Source organism: Electrona antarctica, assembly GCF_951216825.1.
Source record: "Electrona antarctica genome assembly, chromosome: 14".
Taxonomy (NCBI): domain Eukaryota; kingdom Metazoa; phylum Chordata; class Actinopteri; order Myctophiformes; family Myctophidae; genus Electrona; species Electrona antarctica.
Window position 1 is genome coordinate 47,630,842 of NC_136795.1, and position 19,666 is coordinate 47,650,507.

General features: G+C 41.5%; 1 pseudogene across 1 annotated transcript; it reads right to left on the bottom strand.

The window, feature by feature from the left end:
- Positions 1–9,948: 9,948 nt before the first annotated feature.
- On the bottom strand, positions 9,949–18,280 carry LOC306936764 (methionine-R-sulfoxide reductase B1-A-like; annotated as a pseudogene). The gene is made up of 4 exons (XR_013792561.1): positions 18,140–18,280; positions 15,413–15,527; positions 10,554–11,788; positions 9,949–10,482 (listed from the first exon to the last, which is right to left on the bottom strand). The product of XR_013792561.1 is annotated as a methionine-R-sulfoxide reductase B1-A-like (transcript).
- Between the last annotated feature and the right edge of the window lie 1,386 nt (positions 18,281–19,666).

A 19,666-nucleotide genomic window follows, 5' to 3' on the forward strand; every position in this document is an offset into this window, starting at 1 on the left:
CTATAGTTCCTGGCTGATGACGCAGTGCCCACAGAAGAGTTACATCACAATAAACAATTAAACCCATTCTGGGAACCCCTTTTGGTGTTTTAAAGCATTATGTTATACTTTAGCTATTGAAAAATAGCAGATCTACAAGCTGAACTTGTAGGTCTGCTATTTTTGAAAAATCGTGAAAATGTACCTCAAATCTTTGAATATATATTATTACAGTGAACATTTTAACTCAAATCTTTGCTTCTGGGGAGTCCCTGGAACAACATATTTTCAGATGGGGGGCGGAGGCATATTACATATCATTTTGGGGTCCTTGACTCCTTGACATGAAATATTGAGCACCACTGATACAGAAACATAAGGTTTTTCAGAAAACTGTCAGGCCTAAATGCGTGAAATATAGTAATATAGCCTAGTAAATAGTAAATATAGTATGCAGACATATTACACCCTACACTACAATCATCCAGCCTGATGCTTTACAACAGAGAGAGAGAGTAAGCCTATTTTTGATATTTTTATGTTTGATCATTTCTGGGGCTGAGTAGGTATAGAGGCCGCCGGGGAAGCAGCAGGTTGCTGGTTTAACTCCGGTGTGTTGAAGTGTCCCTGAGCAAGGCACTACTGCTCCGCTGTATAGAGGGTATGCGCATGCTTAAAGTGAATGGCACATCGAGTGGCAAATCGAGTGGCAAAGCAACATGCAAAGTGAGTTTAACATTGTTTAACTTTGTTTAATGCAATCAGACAGGACTTTTCGGTTTGAATGCATGCGTTGTCAAGGCCAGAAAGTAGTTTTTTGCCACTCAGTAGGCATTCCTGCATAACTTCCGGGTTTGATGATGATGTCACACGCATACCCTCTATTAATAGAACCCACTGCTCGTAATAGTTTGGACGGTCTAAATACAGATAATAATTTAATAATAATTTCAGGTATGTGCAAATGTACGGCGACCCAAAAGAAAAATACCACAAAGAATAACTCTTCCGAGTCTTCCTACTTCCGGACCCCTTCCCTACTAACTTCCTTAATTCACAGTTACCGATTATACTAATTAAGGCTCTGTTCTTAGTGTGCAGTGGTTGTCAAAACCTTTTAATTTCAAGCACCCCCATAACTCAGTTTACAAATAGAACCAAATGGACCCGTAATGGTTCATTTGGTTCCAGTTGTATACACTCTCTGAGTTACACACCCGTACGGAGTGGAACCCACTTGGGAGGACACTTTTGAGAGCGTTTCCAGTGAGCCAAACGTGCACAATAGCAGCAGCGACTCTGTTTGAACAGAATGGAACAGAGCCTCCTCAATTAGTATCATCGGTAACACCTGTGAAGGAAGTAGGGAAGAAGGGGCCCCGAGTTCTTTCCAAAATAGCTGTCTGTCTGTGCATAATAGCCCATTTGAGACTTTCAGAAATGGTTTAGTAGTTGCTACGTTTTCAAAAGATTTTATATTTTTCAAAAACAGCTAAAACAGTGCAGACCCAAACAACAAGCTGTTGTGGATGTGCTATTTTCTGTATTTGTCGCATGACAAAGTAAACATGGCCTAAGTGGTTACTGAGAAGAATGCCCCCCCCCCCCCTCTCTCTGTTATTGTTTACATATGGATGCCTGCCATCCAGCTGTGCCGCCCCACCCATGCCAGCCTGAGACGCTCGTATACGGGCTGCTGTGTGTTAATTACAGTGCATGGTGGAAAGTAACTAAGTATATTTACTCAAAGGCCTGCCTTATACTGGGTACAACGTTTTTTTTTTTTTTTTTACCAGAGTATTTCCAATTTTCAGTGTTTTTATACTTCTACTCCACTACATCTCTGAGGCAAATATTGTACCCTATCTGCACTACAATGATTTGAAAACTTTTGTTACTATATAATTTAATTATTGCTACATGCATACCGTATACATTTCGGCAATTGTGAGCTTGTAGATCTGCTATTTTCAAATGATTCATTTTCATACATTTGAAAACGTTATACTTTTAAGTATATTTTTATACCAATACTTTTGTACTTTCACTCAAAGCACATTTAGAATTCCAGACTTGTATACTTGTAACAGAGCATTTCTGCATTGCAGTATTGATTCTTTTACTTAAGTAAGACAAAAGAGTACTTTTTCCACCACTGGTTAATTACAGTTACAGTTCCTCCCTCCATCCTCGTCTCGTGTCTTTCCTCTGCGTCTGTTTTGTCCCGCTGTTCTTTTATCTGTCCGTCTACCGTCCGTCCGTCTTCCCGTCCCCACCCTGGAGGGACTGTTTAGTCTGCGTGCAGTGTTGCCACGTTTTGCGACAGAAACATATTTTTATTCAAATCAATATAGTCTTCAGTTCATTTCATATTATTTTAAAAGTAGGCTAACTACAGTTGAATTTCAATGGACTTCTATGGGCTGGCCTGCAGTACACCGTGCCAACGGACCAGAAGTGGGGACGCTGTCTCATTTGGGGGCATGAAATTTGTAGTCCCCGTGTCTCTATAGAGCGCCGAAGTCCTGCTGTCAATCGCTCATCCCCTGGTTCCAAGGGGTTCTAAGTAACCGTTCTAGTCCTGTAAGTCCTATGGAGAATTAACATTGGGTCATCTTAAAATCGTCTCATATAAGAATTTTAGTCTCGGCGATAGTGTCGGGGCGAGGTGTCTCTGTCTCTGTATCGTTTACGACAGTCAGTCATATTTGATGATGCGGTCTGTTTCTAGCAAAAATGTAACTAATTCAGTAGCAGTATAACATTAGCGTTTTCTCTCAGAATCTCAGTTGATTCTTCATAACCTATTATATGAGTGAAACGGCCCGGAATGATTTGTTTACTTTTTCAAACAGTTCAGTTCTTATATGAGGCGATCTAAAATCCCCCCTATATGGGGAAAGTACACGAACCCGTGGACTTAGTGCCCTATGGCGATATTGACGTCAGCCTTTGGCGCTCTATACCAAGACTTTACAGAGAAAACGAGTGTGTGCGTGTGTGTGTGCGTGTGTGTGCTGTTGGCACAGCGGGGGGGGATGCCATGAGGAACATATTATCCTTTCAATTAATGACAGACTAGAGGTATATGGGGTCAGACCCAGAGGCCAGCAGGTTTACAACCATCAGGGTGGTTCTGACCCAACCGTCAGGGCTCCAGCATCAGCAAAAACTCACCTCAATATTTTAAAGATGGAGTGCCACAATTTTTGTATTTTTCCTGTTTTTCATGTGTCTATGAAGTGACAGTACTTCAATAGACACCCTGGAGTCGTTTTTATGTGCGATGGTGTGTTAACTTTGTATTTAGGGTTTCTTCCTGGAGGCTGAACCCTTGACAGTCAAACGTGCCAATGAAAAAAACAGTAGGCCTAATATAGTGACATCACACTATCAGCCCCTCCCCTAACCGCTCCCCCTTTATCATACAACTACAGCTAGTGGGTGCGGCTTAAGTTCAGGTGGATCACCACCCACCAGTCAAACCAGGCATACTTAATGAAATGTTGGGCGTGCCCACATAAAAACAACATTTTAACAAAAAATACTGTACACTTTTTTCAATAAATTATTCCTCCTTATATAACAATAAGACCTGATGATCATGTTTTAGGGTGGAAAAAAATCATGGCACTCCATCTTTAACTTTCTGTTGTAAATGAATGCCCTATAATTGATCATACTACAGCGTCACACAAAAAGTATCAAAAGTATATAGCAGATCTGCAAGCTCAAAACACGGCGCTGAAGCAACGCGTTTTGAGCTGGTATATCGTTTTGAGCTGCTTTTATAGCCATTTTTTAACTTGAACCCTGAAAGCAGTGTTGATTTCGTCGGCTAAATCAAGTGCAGATTTAGTCGACTAAAATCTTATGATATTTAGTAGACTAAAACTAGACTAAAACACTAAAACATTCCAGGTGCCTAAAATGTGACTAAAACTAAATTAAAACTATTAAAGAGACTATGACTAAAACTAAAATAAAAATGTGCTAGCCAAAAACAACACTGCCTGAAAGGTATAACAGTTATATAACATCATGTAAAAATATAATCATGTAATCTGTAGTAGGATGAACTTCATAGTTCATGTCGGGATCACATGTCAAGGAGCATAATAACATACTGTATGCTCACACATTTCCTATACTATATATAAATGATACCAAACTGCTGGTAGGCTAATGATACAGATGAAGTAAATTAAGTAATACAACCCAGTAATACAGTCAGTGCTTTGCACATCATCAAAGGAACCAACCAACCATGTTCACACACACACGCACACGCACACGCACACACACACACACACACACACACACACACACACACACACACACACACACACACACACACACACACACACACACACACACACACACACACACACACACACACACACACACACACACACACACACACACACACACACACACGCAGCAGGAACAGTATTGGTAGAGAAGAGAAGGCAGCAGCGCCATCGTGTGATGAAAACGTGTCATTGCACCTCAGAGAAGTTGAGAGACTGAAGTTGAGAGACTGATTATTCATTTTGTCAGCTATTAATCCACACTGGGCAAACTGGGCATAAATACAACCGATGCCACAACGAAATAATTAAATGTTCCAAATTCTAGAGATGAACTATTTTCATTAAAGGACCACTCCACCACTTTTCAACATATCTTCATATAATAGGTCCTCACTAATAATCATGAAAAAATGGCACGATTTTTTTTTCTACTCCGTCTGTGTCTCATAGGAGGGCTGTGGGCAGTTTAGAAACCGTCTTCCAGTGACATCATCATTAGGCAGATTTTGTTTTAAACAAGATTTTTTTACAAAAATATTTAGATTTTCATTATCGTGAGAACGATGGCTTCCATTTTCGCATTGCACAATTTTTTCATGATTATTAGTGAGGACCTATTATATGAAGATAGGTTGAAAAGTGGTGAAGTGGTCCTTTAAGCGCTATTTTCATTAAGATGCCACAAAGAGTGTGCGTGCGTGCGTGCGTGCGTGCGTGCGTGCGTGCGTGCGTGTGTGACAAAGAATGTGCGAAAGTCCCTTAGTATATAACAGCTGACAAAATTAATGTTTTGGATAATTCAGAGGCCCTGGAATGTCCCTCCCCGTCCCCCATCCCCCCCTCCGCGTGTGTGTGTGTGTGTGTGTGTGTGTGTGTGTGTGTGTGTGTGTGTGTGTGTGTGTGTGTGTGTGTGTGTGTGTGTGTGTGTGTGTGTGTGTAGCAGGGTAAAACATGGCAGTACTATTGTGATGTAAGCAACACACTACAGCTGCAGGCTAATCAAAAGCAACAATGGCTATGATACTAGGACACAGTCCTTTTTTAATGTAGCCTATTGTTTTGTTTTTTTTACTATAATTTTTATCCCACGATTTTGCAACCCATTTTTTCACCCAGTGTCAATCATCTAATGTAATCCTGGGCTCTACACTTCCTCTGCCAACCTGGGGGGGGGGGACAGCTGACTGACCTCATGCTTCCTTCTATGCATGAGGAGTCCAAGCTGCTTCTTTTCACCTGACAGGGGGGAGTTTCCCCGGCCGGACGTAGCGCGTGGAAGGAACACGTTATTCCAACCAGTTCCTTTCCCCTCCATCAGGCGCCCTGGCTGGCCAGGGGGAGGCAGTTTAGAGACCAGGATTGCTGCATGTTTTTTGTGAGGGTATACCTACCCTAGGGGACACGGGGAGAACATGCAAACTCCACACAGAAAGGCCCTTTCACCAACCCCGCCTCGGGTATGGGCACTGATGACGCGGAGGAGGGAACACGCCCACCACAGCGTCCCCAGCAGGAATCGAACCCAGGACCTTCTAGCTGTGAGGCGACAGCACTATGCATCATGTATTGTTAACCCAGGGGTCGGCAACCCAAGTTGTTGAAAGCGCCATTTTCTACCAAAAATAAATTCTAAATCTATCTGGAGCCGCAAAGAAAATGTACGCATTATAACACGGCTTGCCAAGCTTTATTATCTCCCGGGTTGCAACGAAACTAGCAGAATTTAGCATGCTTTCCCTGGAAATGTCTTTCAACGTTACTTTTTTTGTTGTTTGATAGCTTCTCACTGCAGATTAAACATACAGGCAGCCAATCTGCATTGTGTTTTTCGTCGGCTATCTTTCTTTTTCTACAGGGTAAACATTATACATTTCCATCGATTTTTTGTAATGCTACAGGGAGCCACTAGGGGTGTGCTCTAGAGCCGCCTGTTGCAGACCCCTGTGTTAACCATATACCAATGTGCAAGCTTTGACAATCACTGTCTATGCTTGCTTACACATCTAGTACATCTTAACACACCCATTAGGCCTGCACTGCAGTACTAGCTGCAGCCGTGTTCTGTTCTTGGGTGGTTCTTTTCCGTTTACTAGACTGCCATGTTTTTGAGTGGTGCTACCACTCCCTTACGGAGTTATGTGGGTGCCTGGCTGGCTGGGTATGAGTACCCAGAACAGCATGGTTGTTTTTCACCACCTGTGCGCAACCTAACACACACACAAACACACTCGCACATATTAACTGTATATATGATGATTTTGGGTGTGCCAGTACAGTACAGTGACAGTACAGTACAGTAGGCTACAGTACAGTAGAGGGTACAGTAGAGGGACCGGCACACGGTAACTCTGTCATTTCTCAACCGTTTCAGACGCAGGGTGGCACGCTGGCCCGGCCCGCCCCCCTGGGCGCGTTCCTGGGGGTCTGGATAATATATGTTTTATGTGATATTTATTTTTACGGAAAAAAAAATCAATTAATTAATCGATTAATAATCGGGAGAGCTGTCAATTAATCGATTTGGCTGATGGTCAGTTGCTGGCATCCCTAGACCAGACAGCACTGCATCTCACTCACCAGGTTGGAATTGGTTCTTATATTCAATACTTTGGTGATGCAAACCTCCTCGACGTCCCCAAAACCAAACTCCGTACGTGGGGTGACAGAGCTTTTGCATTTGCTGCCCCAACCCTGTGGAATGCCCTCCCTAAGGCACTCAGAGATGCTCCCACACTCCAAACTTTCAAAACCGCCCTCAAGACCCACCTCTTCAATATTTCTTCCCTAGCTAACCCCTTTCACTGTCTTTTAATGTTCTTTAGCTTTTAGTGTTTTTTTTTAATTTATTTTTTCTAATAAAGTTGTTTTTATTTTGTTGTTACCTCTGTAAAGCCCCCCCATGTAAAGCATCTTTGGGTACTCAGAAAAGCGCTATATAAGTTTGAGATATTATTATTATTATTATTATTATTATTATTGTTCTCCACAGGTGAAGCAGCAATATTATGACACATTTGATCCATGCCAGATACCTTTGGGTCTGCGAAGGATTAGACTGGGGATTACAGCCATCATCACAGGCCACAGCTAAAATGAACATGTGCACAAACATACTACTAGGTCAGGTGACTCACAGTAGACACGCCATTCTATTTGTGGAGCACATGTTCTCCTGTCTACCACATGGTGGCAGTATATTCATTAGTACACAGCTGAACAGTGACACGGGGAGGTATTAGTATAGGCTACTTTTACTTCTACACAACACCACTACATCTTAGAGGGAAATATAGTACTTTTTACTACTAAAACACACTACCACTTCAGCCGCACTATTTATTGTTACACTTTGATTGCCCTTTCTTGCACTCTTTGCTGTGTTTGCTGTGGTTTTGTTGTTTTGAATGTTATGCTGTCTATGCTGCTGCTTTGTCTTTAAGGAAGCCAAACAAAAACGTTTACTCTTATGTACCTGTACACAATAAGATGGAACAATAAAGTAGCCTACAACCTTGACCCTTGCTATATATATATATATATATATATATATATATATATATATATATATATATATATATCTCTCGGCCATTTGAAAATAGCAGATCTGCATGTTCACAATGTGACACATTGTGAACTTGTAGATTTGCCATTTGCAAGATTTTTGTATACATTTTGAACTTGTGTAATAATGGGACAAATTCTGCACAATGAGTACTTTTACTTTTGGTGCTTTAGCTATGTTTTTGTTGCCAATACTTTCTTACTTTTACTCAAGCACATTTTCAATCCGGGACTTGTATTTGTACAAGAGTAGGCTGTAATCTACATTGCAGTGTATGTCAGTCGTTTTCATGTCAAGGACTCCCAAAAATAGAATGCATTTGGCCACCGACCCGTATCTGAAAAGATGTTGTTCCAGGGACCTCCCCCAGAAGCAAAGATTTGAGTTAAAAACATTCACTATGAAAGAATATATATATTCAAAGATTTGCGCCACATTTTCACGATTAAAAAAAAAATAGCAGACCTACAAGCTCGTAGAGCAGCTTGTAGATCTGCTATTTTTCAATAGCTAAAGTATAACAGTATAACATAATGCTTAAAACACCAAAAGGGGTTCCCGCCCGAAATGGGTTAAGTAAAACGTTTGAGTTTGAGTACTTTTCTTCCATCAATCATTACTGTTGTCCACCCTGGGAGGATAACAGATAGATTTGTAAATAAAAGTTGGAGAATGCAAACCATAAACACACTCAATGACCATATAGATACAGCAGACAGTGCACAATTTCTCTTTATAAAAGTATATTTATTTATTCATTCATTTATCACTATGGATAAAGCAATGCGAGATTCTCATTACAAAAATTATAGTTCTGTCTCTTTGCACACTTGAAATTTGCTCTTCTTTTTAAACAATATATATAAATAAATATATATACTCTATATCTGCTTCATAATTGCATATTTTCCACTTCCAAATATAGCGACTAAAACAATACACGTGTATGGTACCGTCAGTGAGTTCAAGTTTGCCCTTTTGTGTGTACCGATACTGACATTGTTTTATATGCATAACTTAAATGTAATGATTCAAAATCAGGCGGAAATTCTTTTTTATAAATGACTGCCCTATTTTTATTGTCGCATGACGGTCACGGGTACACGCCGGCATTCCGAAGCCCATTATTCCAATGGATCGCCATTCCGACTCGCCACATTTACGAACCCTGTCCCTAACCCGATCTCGGACCCCAACCAAGGACTATTAACCCATTTAGGCCTGCATGACGTCGAAATTTTAAAAAATGTCTTCTAAATTCTGATATGTTTCTGTCAGAGGTGCTCAATATTTCATGTCAAGGATCCCAAAAATTATATGTAATTGGCCACCGACCTCCATCTGAAAATATGTTATTCCAGGGACCCCGCAGAAGAAAAGATTTGAGTTAAAAACGTTTGCTCTGAAAGAATATATATTCAAAGATTTGAGGCATTTTCACGACTTTTCAAAAATAGCAGACCTACAAGCTCGTAGCGCGGCACTCGGTGGCGCGCTATGAGCTTGTAGATCTGCTATTTTTCAATAGCTAAAGCATAACATAATGCTTAAAACACCAAAAGGGGTTCCCGCCCCAAAATGGATTAAAGGAGGACAGGAAGCGAAGACCGTACGGTGGACTCCATGTTGCTCCCTGGAAGGAAAGAAACATGAGCAGTTGAGACCAACATTACTGTACAATGACGTGACATGATATACAAGCATCTCTCCTTTCAGTGGCATCACGCCATCTGCTGGGGCCATTTAATTTGTGCCATATCTATGATTTGTCATGTACAACTTCCTGGTCTCAATGTTTCTTTCTTTCCAGGGAGCAACATGGAGTCCACCGTACAGTCTTCGCTTCCCGTCTTCTTTAACCAATTTTGGGCGGGAACCCCTTTTGGTGTTACATTATGTTATAATTTAGCTATTGAAAAATAGATCTACAAGCTCATAGTGCGCCACCGAGTGGCGCACTACGAGCTTGTAGGTCTGCTATTTTTGAAAAATCGTGAAAATATTTATTTCAGAAAACTGGAGGATTTAGAAGATTTTTTTTAAATGTTGAGGTCAGGCCTAAATGGGTTAAATAGTCCTTGACGCTAACCGGGAAAGCCAACGTAGTCTGAATGGCGGTGCGTCGGAATGCCCGCTCCGTCCCCGTCGTATGGCAGTGTCACACGACAACAAGTCGTGAAAATAGCTGATCTACAAGCTCACAAAAAAAGTTTCACTGACAAAAACAAAATAAAGACTAAGCTAGGATGACAAAAAACATGAAAAAAAAATGTAAATATCATAGAGATCCAGTAGAGACAAGTCATTCCACATTTCATTCAAAAGGCAAAAGCACACAAGCCGAGGTTACTTTAGGTAGGTAAAGATGGTGTGTTTATGCTAAACCTGAAATATTATTGCAAGCTAAAGAAACCGCTGACCTGACATGGACTGGTTAGAGAAGTGAATGATGAATGACTTGCTTATCTTATAGTTTGTAAATTAAAAGATTGATCGATAATATGCTGAATGAGTGTAAATGTTCCACCGTTCTCAAATTGAAACGCATACGTATTAACCCATTTAGGCCTGACGTCGAAATAAAGATTTGTGCCACATTTTTATTATCAAAAATAGCAGACCTACAAGCTCGTAGCGTGCCACTCGGCGGCGCGCTATGAGCTTGTAGATCTGCTATTTTTCAATAGCTAAAGTATTACATAATGCTTAGTTAAAACACCAAAAGGGGTTCCCGCCCAAAATGTGTTAAAAACAAGTGAATGCACGTTTGCAAAGAATGCACGTTTGAGAATAATCCGTCGACTTAAATCAACTGTAAATTTAGTCGACCGCAAATTATTCGGTCTACTAAAACCAAAACATTTCAGATGACTAAAATATGACTTAAAACTAAACGGCATTTTATTCAAAAGACTATGACTAAAACTGACAAAATTAAGCACTGTAACCAATGAAACTAAAACGCTTTTAGACATCGTTATACAGCCCAATTCCTCTCTTTTCATGTCGAATTTCTGTATCAGCTTTAGCCGTTTTCTATTTGCATCCGTTTAAATTGTGATTAGTTTCCCTTGGTTTTGTTTCAAAGTGTAATTTCTCTGTGCAGCACTTTGTGACTTCCGTTTGAGAAAGGCGCTATATAAATAAAAGATTCTATCATAAAGTTATTACACAAGGTTTCCGCCCGAAAGCCAAGACAATTATGTGATAGACTGATCCTGTTGTGAATTAAATTATGCTAACCGATTAGCTGTTTGTGCGTGTCTGTGTGTGTGTGTGTGTGTGTGTGTGTGTGTGTGTGTGTGTGTGTGTGTGTGTGTGTGTGTGTGTGTGTGTGTGTGTGTGTGTGTGTGTGTGTGTGTGTGTGTGTGTGTGTGTGTGTGTGTGTGTGTGTGTGTGTGTGTGTGTGTGTGTGTGTGTGTGTGTGTGTGTGTGAGTGGTCTGTCGCTGCAGCCCAGAGTCTGTGGCCTTGTGGTTAGAGTGTCCGCCCTGAAACTGGGAGGTCGGAGGTTCGATCCCCGGCCGGGTCATACCAAAGACTGTAAAAATGGGACCCAATGCCTCCCTGCTTGACACTCAGCATCAAAGGGTTGGATTGGGGGGGGGTCAAATCAACTAATCAAATGATTCCCGAGCGTGGCACGGCTGCGGCTCACCGCTCCAAGAGATTGGGTCGAATGCGGAGCAGAACAAATTTCACTGCGGTAACGTGTGTGACAAATCGTACGACTTTGACTTTGTGTGCGCGAGAGTGTTCTGTCTCTGCGGTGCCAGAGGGGTCCACGGTCCATCAGAGTCCTGGGCGTCCCAGCGAGGGGCTTTGTCCCAAAACCCATCATCCACTGTCCCCGACGCTGAGCAGAACACACATCAGCTCCGTCCATCCATCCATCCTGGACCTCCATCAGCTCACCTTACTGTCCATCCACCTTGTCTGTGAACAACAGGAGAGGATAAACACACATCATTCACCTCACCTTACTGTCCATCCACCTTGTCTGTGAACAACAGGAGAGGATAAACACACATCATTCACCTCACCTTACTGTCCATCCACCTTGTCTGTGAACAACAGGAGAGGATAAACACACATCATTCACCTCACCTTACTGTCCATCCACCTTGTCTGTGAACAACAGGAGAGGATAAACACACATCATTCACCTCACCTTACTGTCCATCCACCTTGTCTGTGAACAACAGGAGAGGATAAACACACATCATTCAGCTCACCTTACTGTCCATCCACCTTGTCTGTGAACAACAGCACCAGAACAACCATGGATGTAGTTGGAGCAGAGGACCAAATTACGTTGTGAAAATTCTATAGTATCATGTGGTGATATGGAACTGCTATATTAACCCATTTTGACCTGAGATCAGATTCTAAAAATGTCTTCTACATCCTGACAGTTTTTCTGAAAAAGCTATGTTCTGTCAGTGGTTCTTCGATTTTTCAAAAATAGCAGACCTACAAGCTCGTAGCGCGCCACTCGGTGGCGCGCTATGAGCTTGTAGATCTGCTATTTTTCAATAGCCAAAGCATAACATAATGCTAACACCAAAATGGGTTAAGAATGATGAAACATGTCCAACATGTACAACGTGTTCCCTCCTCCGCGTCATCAGTGCCCATACCCGAGGCGGGGTTGGCGAAAAGGCCTTTCTGTGTGGAGTTTGCATGTTCCCCCCGTGTCCCCTAGGGTAGGTACCCTCACATGTTCTCTCCGTGTCCCCTAGGGTAGGTACTAGTGATGCACCGAATATTCGGCCACAGAAAATATTCGGCAGAAAATGGCTAAAAATGCATTTTAGGCCTATTCGGTTTCGGCCCGAATAGGCAGAAAATATATCACCGAATAGTGTATGCAATTAATGCATTCAAAAGAGCTGAATAAATGTTTTATGGACCCATAATAGTGATTATTATTTAAGTTAAGTTTTGCCATAACCATTACTATTGTCATAAATCAGGTAGCTTTAAGGTACAGCAATGGTAGGAAAAAAGATGTATAATATTAATCATATTCGGATATTCGGTATTCGGTTTTCGGCCAAGAATTTCCCTTTCGGTGCATCCCTAGTAGGTACCCTCACAAAAAACATGCAGTAACCCCTGGCCAGCCGGGGCGCCTGATGGAGGGGAAAGGAACTGGTTGGAATAACGTGTTCCTTCCACGCGCCATGTCCAACCAGGGAAACTCCCCCATGTCAGGTGTAAAAGGAGCAACTTGGACACTCAGGCATGAGTTCAAGTCCGTTGCTCTCCCCAGGTTGGCGGAGGGTGTGTAGAGCCCAGGATCACATTAGATAATTGACACAGGGGTGAAATGGGTTACAAAATCGTGGGATAAAAATTAAGAAAAAGAAGAAACTGGAAGGGTCACAGTGACCAGCTACTGGTCACTAAAGGTTTTAAGATGAGGAGACCGGAGATGTTAGGGACATCAGGATATATTAGGATATCGGATATGAGGAAGGAAGAATGGATGCAGGATGCTCAGAAGTTTAAAAACACTTCTTATTGGTAGATAAGAATAGATTTAATTCTGTCTGCCTGGATAAGGAAAGAAAGAGGCTATATATATAAGCAGCCTGGATGCTCTCACTTGCTTAGATTAGACGGAACAGAATACTCGTGTTTGTTGTAAAAACCCACCAAAATGTCCCTCCCCCTTTCCTTTTCTTACCCAGTAGGACTCCAGCAGTTAACCATTAACCCCATTTTGGGCACGTCGTTAAATAGCAGTGCTACAAGCTCAACACTGCATCACAATGTGACACATTGAGAGCTTGTAGATCGGCTATTTATCCACATTCCCCCACAGTATTAACAACATTTCTGCCATAATTATCACATGCACAAAACAACATGGATGCCAGGCAGTGTTGTTTTCAGTCGACTAAAACTAAGACGAAAAATGTTCGTCGACTACCTTTTTTCACTGACGAAATGTCAATTTTAATGACTTTTTAAAACGCTCTTAAAAAAAAGTAGTCTCTGTGACAAATCTAGGGGCCGCAATCTGCATCCTAGAAGCTTTGTCATTGGTCGATTTGCCTGTCTACTTCCTGATTGGTTAGTCATTTCGACCGGGTTTTTTCCCCACCAATGACAAAGCTTCCAGGAACATATTTGAATGCAGATTGCGGCCCCTAGATGTGTCACAGAGACAGAAAAGAATGTTTGGGAGCGTTGTACTCATTGATGGCTAGCTGTCTGAATCCCCCCCCCCCCCCCTCTATTTTAGCATTAAAGCTAAAATAGAATCTCACGACTGACGTTGGTACTGTACTGTACTGTACTGTACTGTACTGTACTGTACGGGGCGGCGGTGGCTCAGGGGTAGAGTGCCTGGATGGTAACCGTAAGGTTGCCAGTTCGAACCCGGGCTCCCGCAGAGTTACTGTCGAAGTGTCCTTGAGCAAGACACTGAACCCCTAATTGCTCCCGATGTGCTAGTTGGTGCCTTGCATGGTTTCCGCTGCCATCGGTGTATGAATGTGTGTGTGAATGGGTGAATGTAATGCACAATCTATGTAAAGTGCCTTGGATAAAGGCGCTATATAAATGCACCATTTACCATTACTGTTACTGTATGGCCAACTCCTAATGTGTGATTTGTGAATCCATGTGAAAGGAGCCTCCACTCCTACAAAAATCATCTTTTAGTAACAGTTCCTGCTGTTAGCCAATTAACTAATTAGCCAATTTGGTGAATAATTCACAGATTGAGGGTTTAAACCTGTAGCACTACAATAAACAGTGGCAGGTGCCCCTGGCCTGGACTAATAAAATGGCATGGAAGATGTTTCTGGACATATTGCTAGTTTTACGACTTCAAATGCCCTAATCTTAAAAGAACCAAAAATAGCTTATCTACAAGCTCTCAATGCGTCATTGAGCTCTTATAGGCTATTTTTGCTGTGCAACATGCTTCCATATAAGTACATGCTGGCTTCTATGGAATCCAAATGACGGAGAACAGTCCTGGCGACTGAGAACTTGCATCCATGTAGATAGTAAAAGGAGGAGTAGATGGTAAAAGGAGTCTGCTGGCTATATACTGCAAATGCACTCCTACACCAGCATGCCTATTAGAGCATTTAGACCCGAGGACGATTCTACAAAATGTCTTCTAAATCCTGACAGTTTTCTTTAAAAAAACCTATGTTTCTGTGTCAGTGGTGCTCAACAATTTCATGTCAAGGACCCCCAGAATTATCTGTATTTGGCTGCAGACCCCCCATCTGAAAATATGTAGTTCCAGGGACCTCCCAGAAGCAAGGATTTGAGTTAAAAATGTTCGCTCTGAAAGAATACATATTCATTCTTGCACCACATTTTCACGATTTTTCAAAAGTAGCAGACCTACAAGCTCGTAGTGCCGCGCTATGAGCTTGTAGATCTGCTATTTTCCGATAGCTAAAGTATAACATAATGCTTGAAACACCAAAAGGGGTTCCCGCCCAAAATGGGTTAGAGCATGAGCCTAGATATAGTGACATTTCTTTCACATAACCACCATCTCCACAGAAGCAGACCGACCGCTTGTACCTTTAGGGACGAACTTCAGTGAGCTGCTGAAGATTCAGAAGCGTGACTGTCCTCTGCCCGGGCCGTCGTTCACAAACTCGTGGCCCAGTCCATTGCCACACTTCCCACAAAGCACCTGGAGAGACATGAATGAATGAATGAATGAATTTATTTGTATAGCACCTTTCCAAACATATAGTTACAAAGTGCTTTACAGGTTATAAAACAGGACACATGACACCAACGTAAGGACTTATGTGTTTGCATCACAGTGACAAAATATTACTCGTCATGTGACCACCGCGCTCTGACTTGACCCATTTAGGCCTGCATGACGTAGAAATAAAAAAAATGTCTTCAAAATCCTGACAGTCTTCTGAAAACCCTTATGTTTCTGTATCAGTGGTGCTCAATATTTCATGTCAAGGACCCCCAAAAATGTAATATGCCTCCGCCCCCCCCCCCCATCTGAAAATATGTTGTTCCAGGGACCTCCCCAGAAGCAAAGATTTGAGTTAAAAATGTTCACTCTGTAATAATATATGTTCAAAGATTTGAGGCACATTTTTCAAAATGTTTCAAAAATTGCAGACCGGCACTCGGTGCCGCGCTATGAGCTTGTAGATCTGCTATTTTGCAATAGCTAAAGTATAACATAATGCTTTAAAACACCAAAAGGGATTCCCGCCCAAAATGGGTTAAGGTGCGTTACCCGTTCAAATCATATCATATAAATAACGGTAATGGGTTGCACACACACCAAGACTGCATTTCAATAATGTATTCTTGCATGTTGGACAGGAGACAAACGTTTCGGCTATCCAGCCTTCATCGGTGTCTGATGAAGTAGTAGTAATAGTAGTAGTACAGTAGTAGAAATGAGATACAACACCATCGCTTAGACAAGAATTAAACATGGTGGAAAGGTTAGGAGACACGACGAGAGTTGAAAAAAGAAAGATAACGCGGACCCAAACCGAAGAGCTACAACATGTCAGCTCCAGGAGTGAGCGCTGCTGACAATATGCCAGGTTTCCACCGAGGACAAAGAAGGAACCCTGACAGTAAAGGCTTTGTTCAGACCACGTGAGACAAAGCTGCACGTTTGGTTCTCAAAACCGATCGTTAAGACTGAGTGACTGTCCACACCAGTGTTGTTTTCATCGACTAATACTATGACGAAAAAATGTTCGTCGACTACCTTTTTTCACTGACAAAAACTACATAAAAACTAAGCCATGTGATGACTAAAACTAAGACTAGATATACTGTCGATTTTGTCAACAAATAAAAACTAGACTAAAATGTTAGGAAGGGACTAGTGGACAAGAGATCCAGTATAAGTAATTTTACAATTGGTTGCATGCTGACGATCTACAAGCTCACAACGCGTCGCGCTGCGTCGCGTTGTGGGCTTGTAGAGTTGTGGGCTTATAAGTCATTACAACGGCATCAAGGCCCGCCAAAATACATTTTGTTCGACGAAAATCAACTGTGATATTTAGTCGACTGAAACTAGACTAACACTAAAACATTCCGGGTGACTAATATGTGACTAAAAATAAGTGGAAACTATTCAAGAGACTATGACTAAAACTAAAATCAAGATTTGCTGCCAAAAACAACACTGGACCACATTGGCAGCTGCCAGTCTTCTCACACACGTAAGGTGACTAGAACAGTGGATCTCAGACCTTTTCATGGACCCAGTGTTGTTTTCGTCGACTAAAACTAAGACGAAAAATGTTCGTCGACTACCTTTTTTCACTGACAAAAACTAAACGGAAACTGAATGAAAACTAAGCTATGATGACTAAAACTAAGACTAAATACACAAATAAAAACTAAACTAAAATGCTAGGAAGGGACTAGTGGACCAGAGATCCAGTATAAGTCATTTTACAATTGGTTGCATGCTGAAAATAGCCGATCTACAAGCTCACAACGCGTCGCAGGGCGACGCGTTGTGAGCTTGTAGATCGGCTATTTTCAGCAAGTGTAAAATCAGTCATTAGGACGGCATCGAGGCCCGCCAAAACACATTTTAGTCGACTAAATCAACTGTAGATTTAGTCGACTAAAATCTTATGACATTTAGTCGACTAAAACTAGACTAACACTAAGACATTCCAGGTGACTAAAATGTGACTAAAACTAAATTAAAACTATTCAAGAGACTGTGACTAAAACTAAAATCAAAAATGTATTTGGCCGCAGACTGAAAACTGAAAATGTTTTGTGTCGAGGACAAAAATCGTATATATATATTTTTTTTAAACAGAGACGTACAAGCTCGCTGTGAGTGTGAGGTTGTAGATCTGATATTTTTTGAAGAGCCCAACAAATAAATGGATACAGTGGTTTTTAAACGATTGTGATGCTGTATATAACTAATCTAATGTAATGCATGAATTAATTAATTGGACGGCTGAATGAACGAGGGTATGGATAAATAGTAAATGGTGAGTTGGTGACATATAGCGCCTTTCTCCAAGACGCTTTAGATAGATTGCATTACAGTCACCTATTCACACACCGAAGGCGGAGGAAACCATGCAAGGCACCAACCTGCTCATCGGGAGCAATTAGGGGTTCAGAGTCTTGCTCAAGGACACTTCGACACTAACTCTGGGGGAGCCCACAGGGATCGAACTGGGAACCCTCACTGTTCCCATCCGACTGTCCGACTCTACCCCTGAGCCAATGATGAATGAATGACTGAACGAGTGTGATGTCAGATGAAGTCACCTTATAAGCACCCGGTCTCTCCTGGTGTTTGGAGACACTGTCCTCGAGGATGGTCTCTGTGAAGGCCGGCCACGGGGACGAGTGATCATACTTGGACCTGCTGGAGAACAGCTGGTGCTCACATTTCACACACACATACATGCCTGCAGAGAGAGAGAGAGAGAGAGAGAGAGAGAGTGAGAGAGCATTGATTGATTGATTGATTGATTGATTGATTGATTGACAGTACTACAGAGCAGTGATGTAAATAGGTTTCCAATGTAATGAGTCCCGTGATGCAGGGATGGTCTTTTAGAAATGAGTCCCAGAGACATTTTATGAGTCCCCACTTTAACGACGTTAGGAGTCATATTTTGCCAGTTTTTCAAATTGCAGCATTTAACTCCCATTTCATTTTATAATGGTTATAATGTGGTTTTATTCATGTAGAAAACAGAAGAAGAAATGATTATTATAACTAAAGCTAACAAAATATCGCAATTATTTGTTACGTGTATTATTGTGTACATGCCGAGTACAGTAGTGCATCCCGTGGATGCAGAGGTCGTTGTTTTATTAACTAAAAACTATGTTATAAACTGCGTTTTGGGATGCAAAATGCACCCTATTTTAATACAGGTTAGTACAGTCAAACACTTGGTCTAAAAGTAGAGATGCACCGATAATCGGCCACCAATCGGTGATATTCACTCCGAATGACTCGATCTGTGATCTGCAATTTACCCTATCTGGAGAAACGGATCTTTTTACACCATTTAAGTGGTATAAACGTCAATCAGTACGAGCTGCTGCAACCTGCTGCTGCTAGCAACCTGTGTACCCAATTTACATGAGCAGACCAAACGAGACACGGAACATGACTTTGACTCTTCAAAATAAAAGCATTACAACTTGACACAAATACATGAAATAATGTTTTAAACGTAAATGTGACTTAATTATGAACTTCTTCATTCTGAACTTGGAGCTTTTAGGAATAAAGCAAACTATATCACCTATAGTGGCAACAGTTACAATATGAATGTGTTTAAATGCCAGTGTAGCTGGTTGTAGCTGCACACAATGCAGCAGGCATTAGACAACCTGACAGCCACCAACCTGGCAACCCTGAATGAGCCAATCAGCTGCCAGTCTCTGGTGTGTGTGTGTGTGTGTGAGAGAGAGAGTCCTCACAAGTACTGTTAAACAAAATCTACCCTAACGTCACTAAAAAGTACATTAAAACAGTTTTTCCTTTCCAAAACAAACACAACGTACATTATGACAATATTTCACCCTTTGCATTGGTAAAATAGACTTTTTTATTTTTTCCTTCCCTTCCTTCCAAAAAAACTAAAAGATAAAATTACCCAAAATCCATGTTTAAGAGTATTCCATGATGGCTCAGTGGTTCTGGCAGTTGCTGATGGTGTGAGAGGATGCTGGTTCGAGACAAGTCAAGATTCGTGACCTCGGACCAAGGACTAAGGATCCAGAATGAATAAATCAAAATAAATCACTCTTTACCTTTTGGTCAAGTAAATGTAC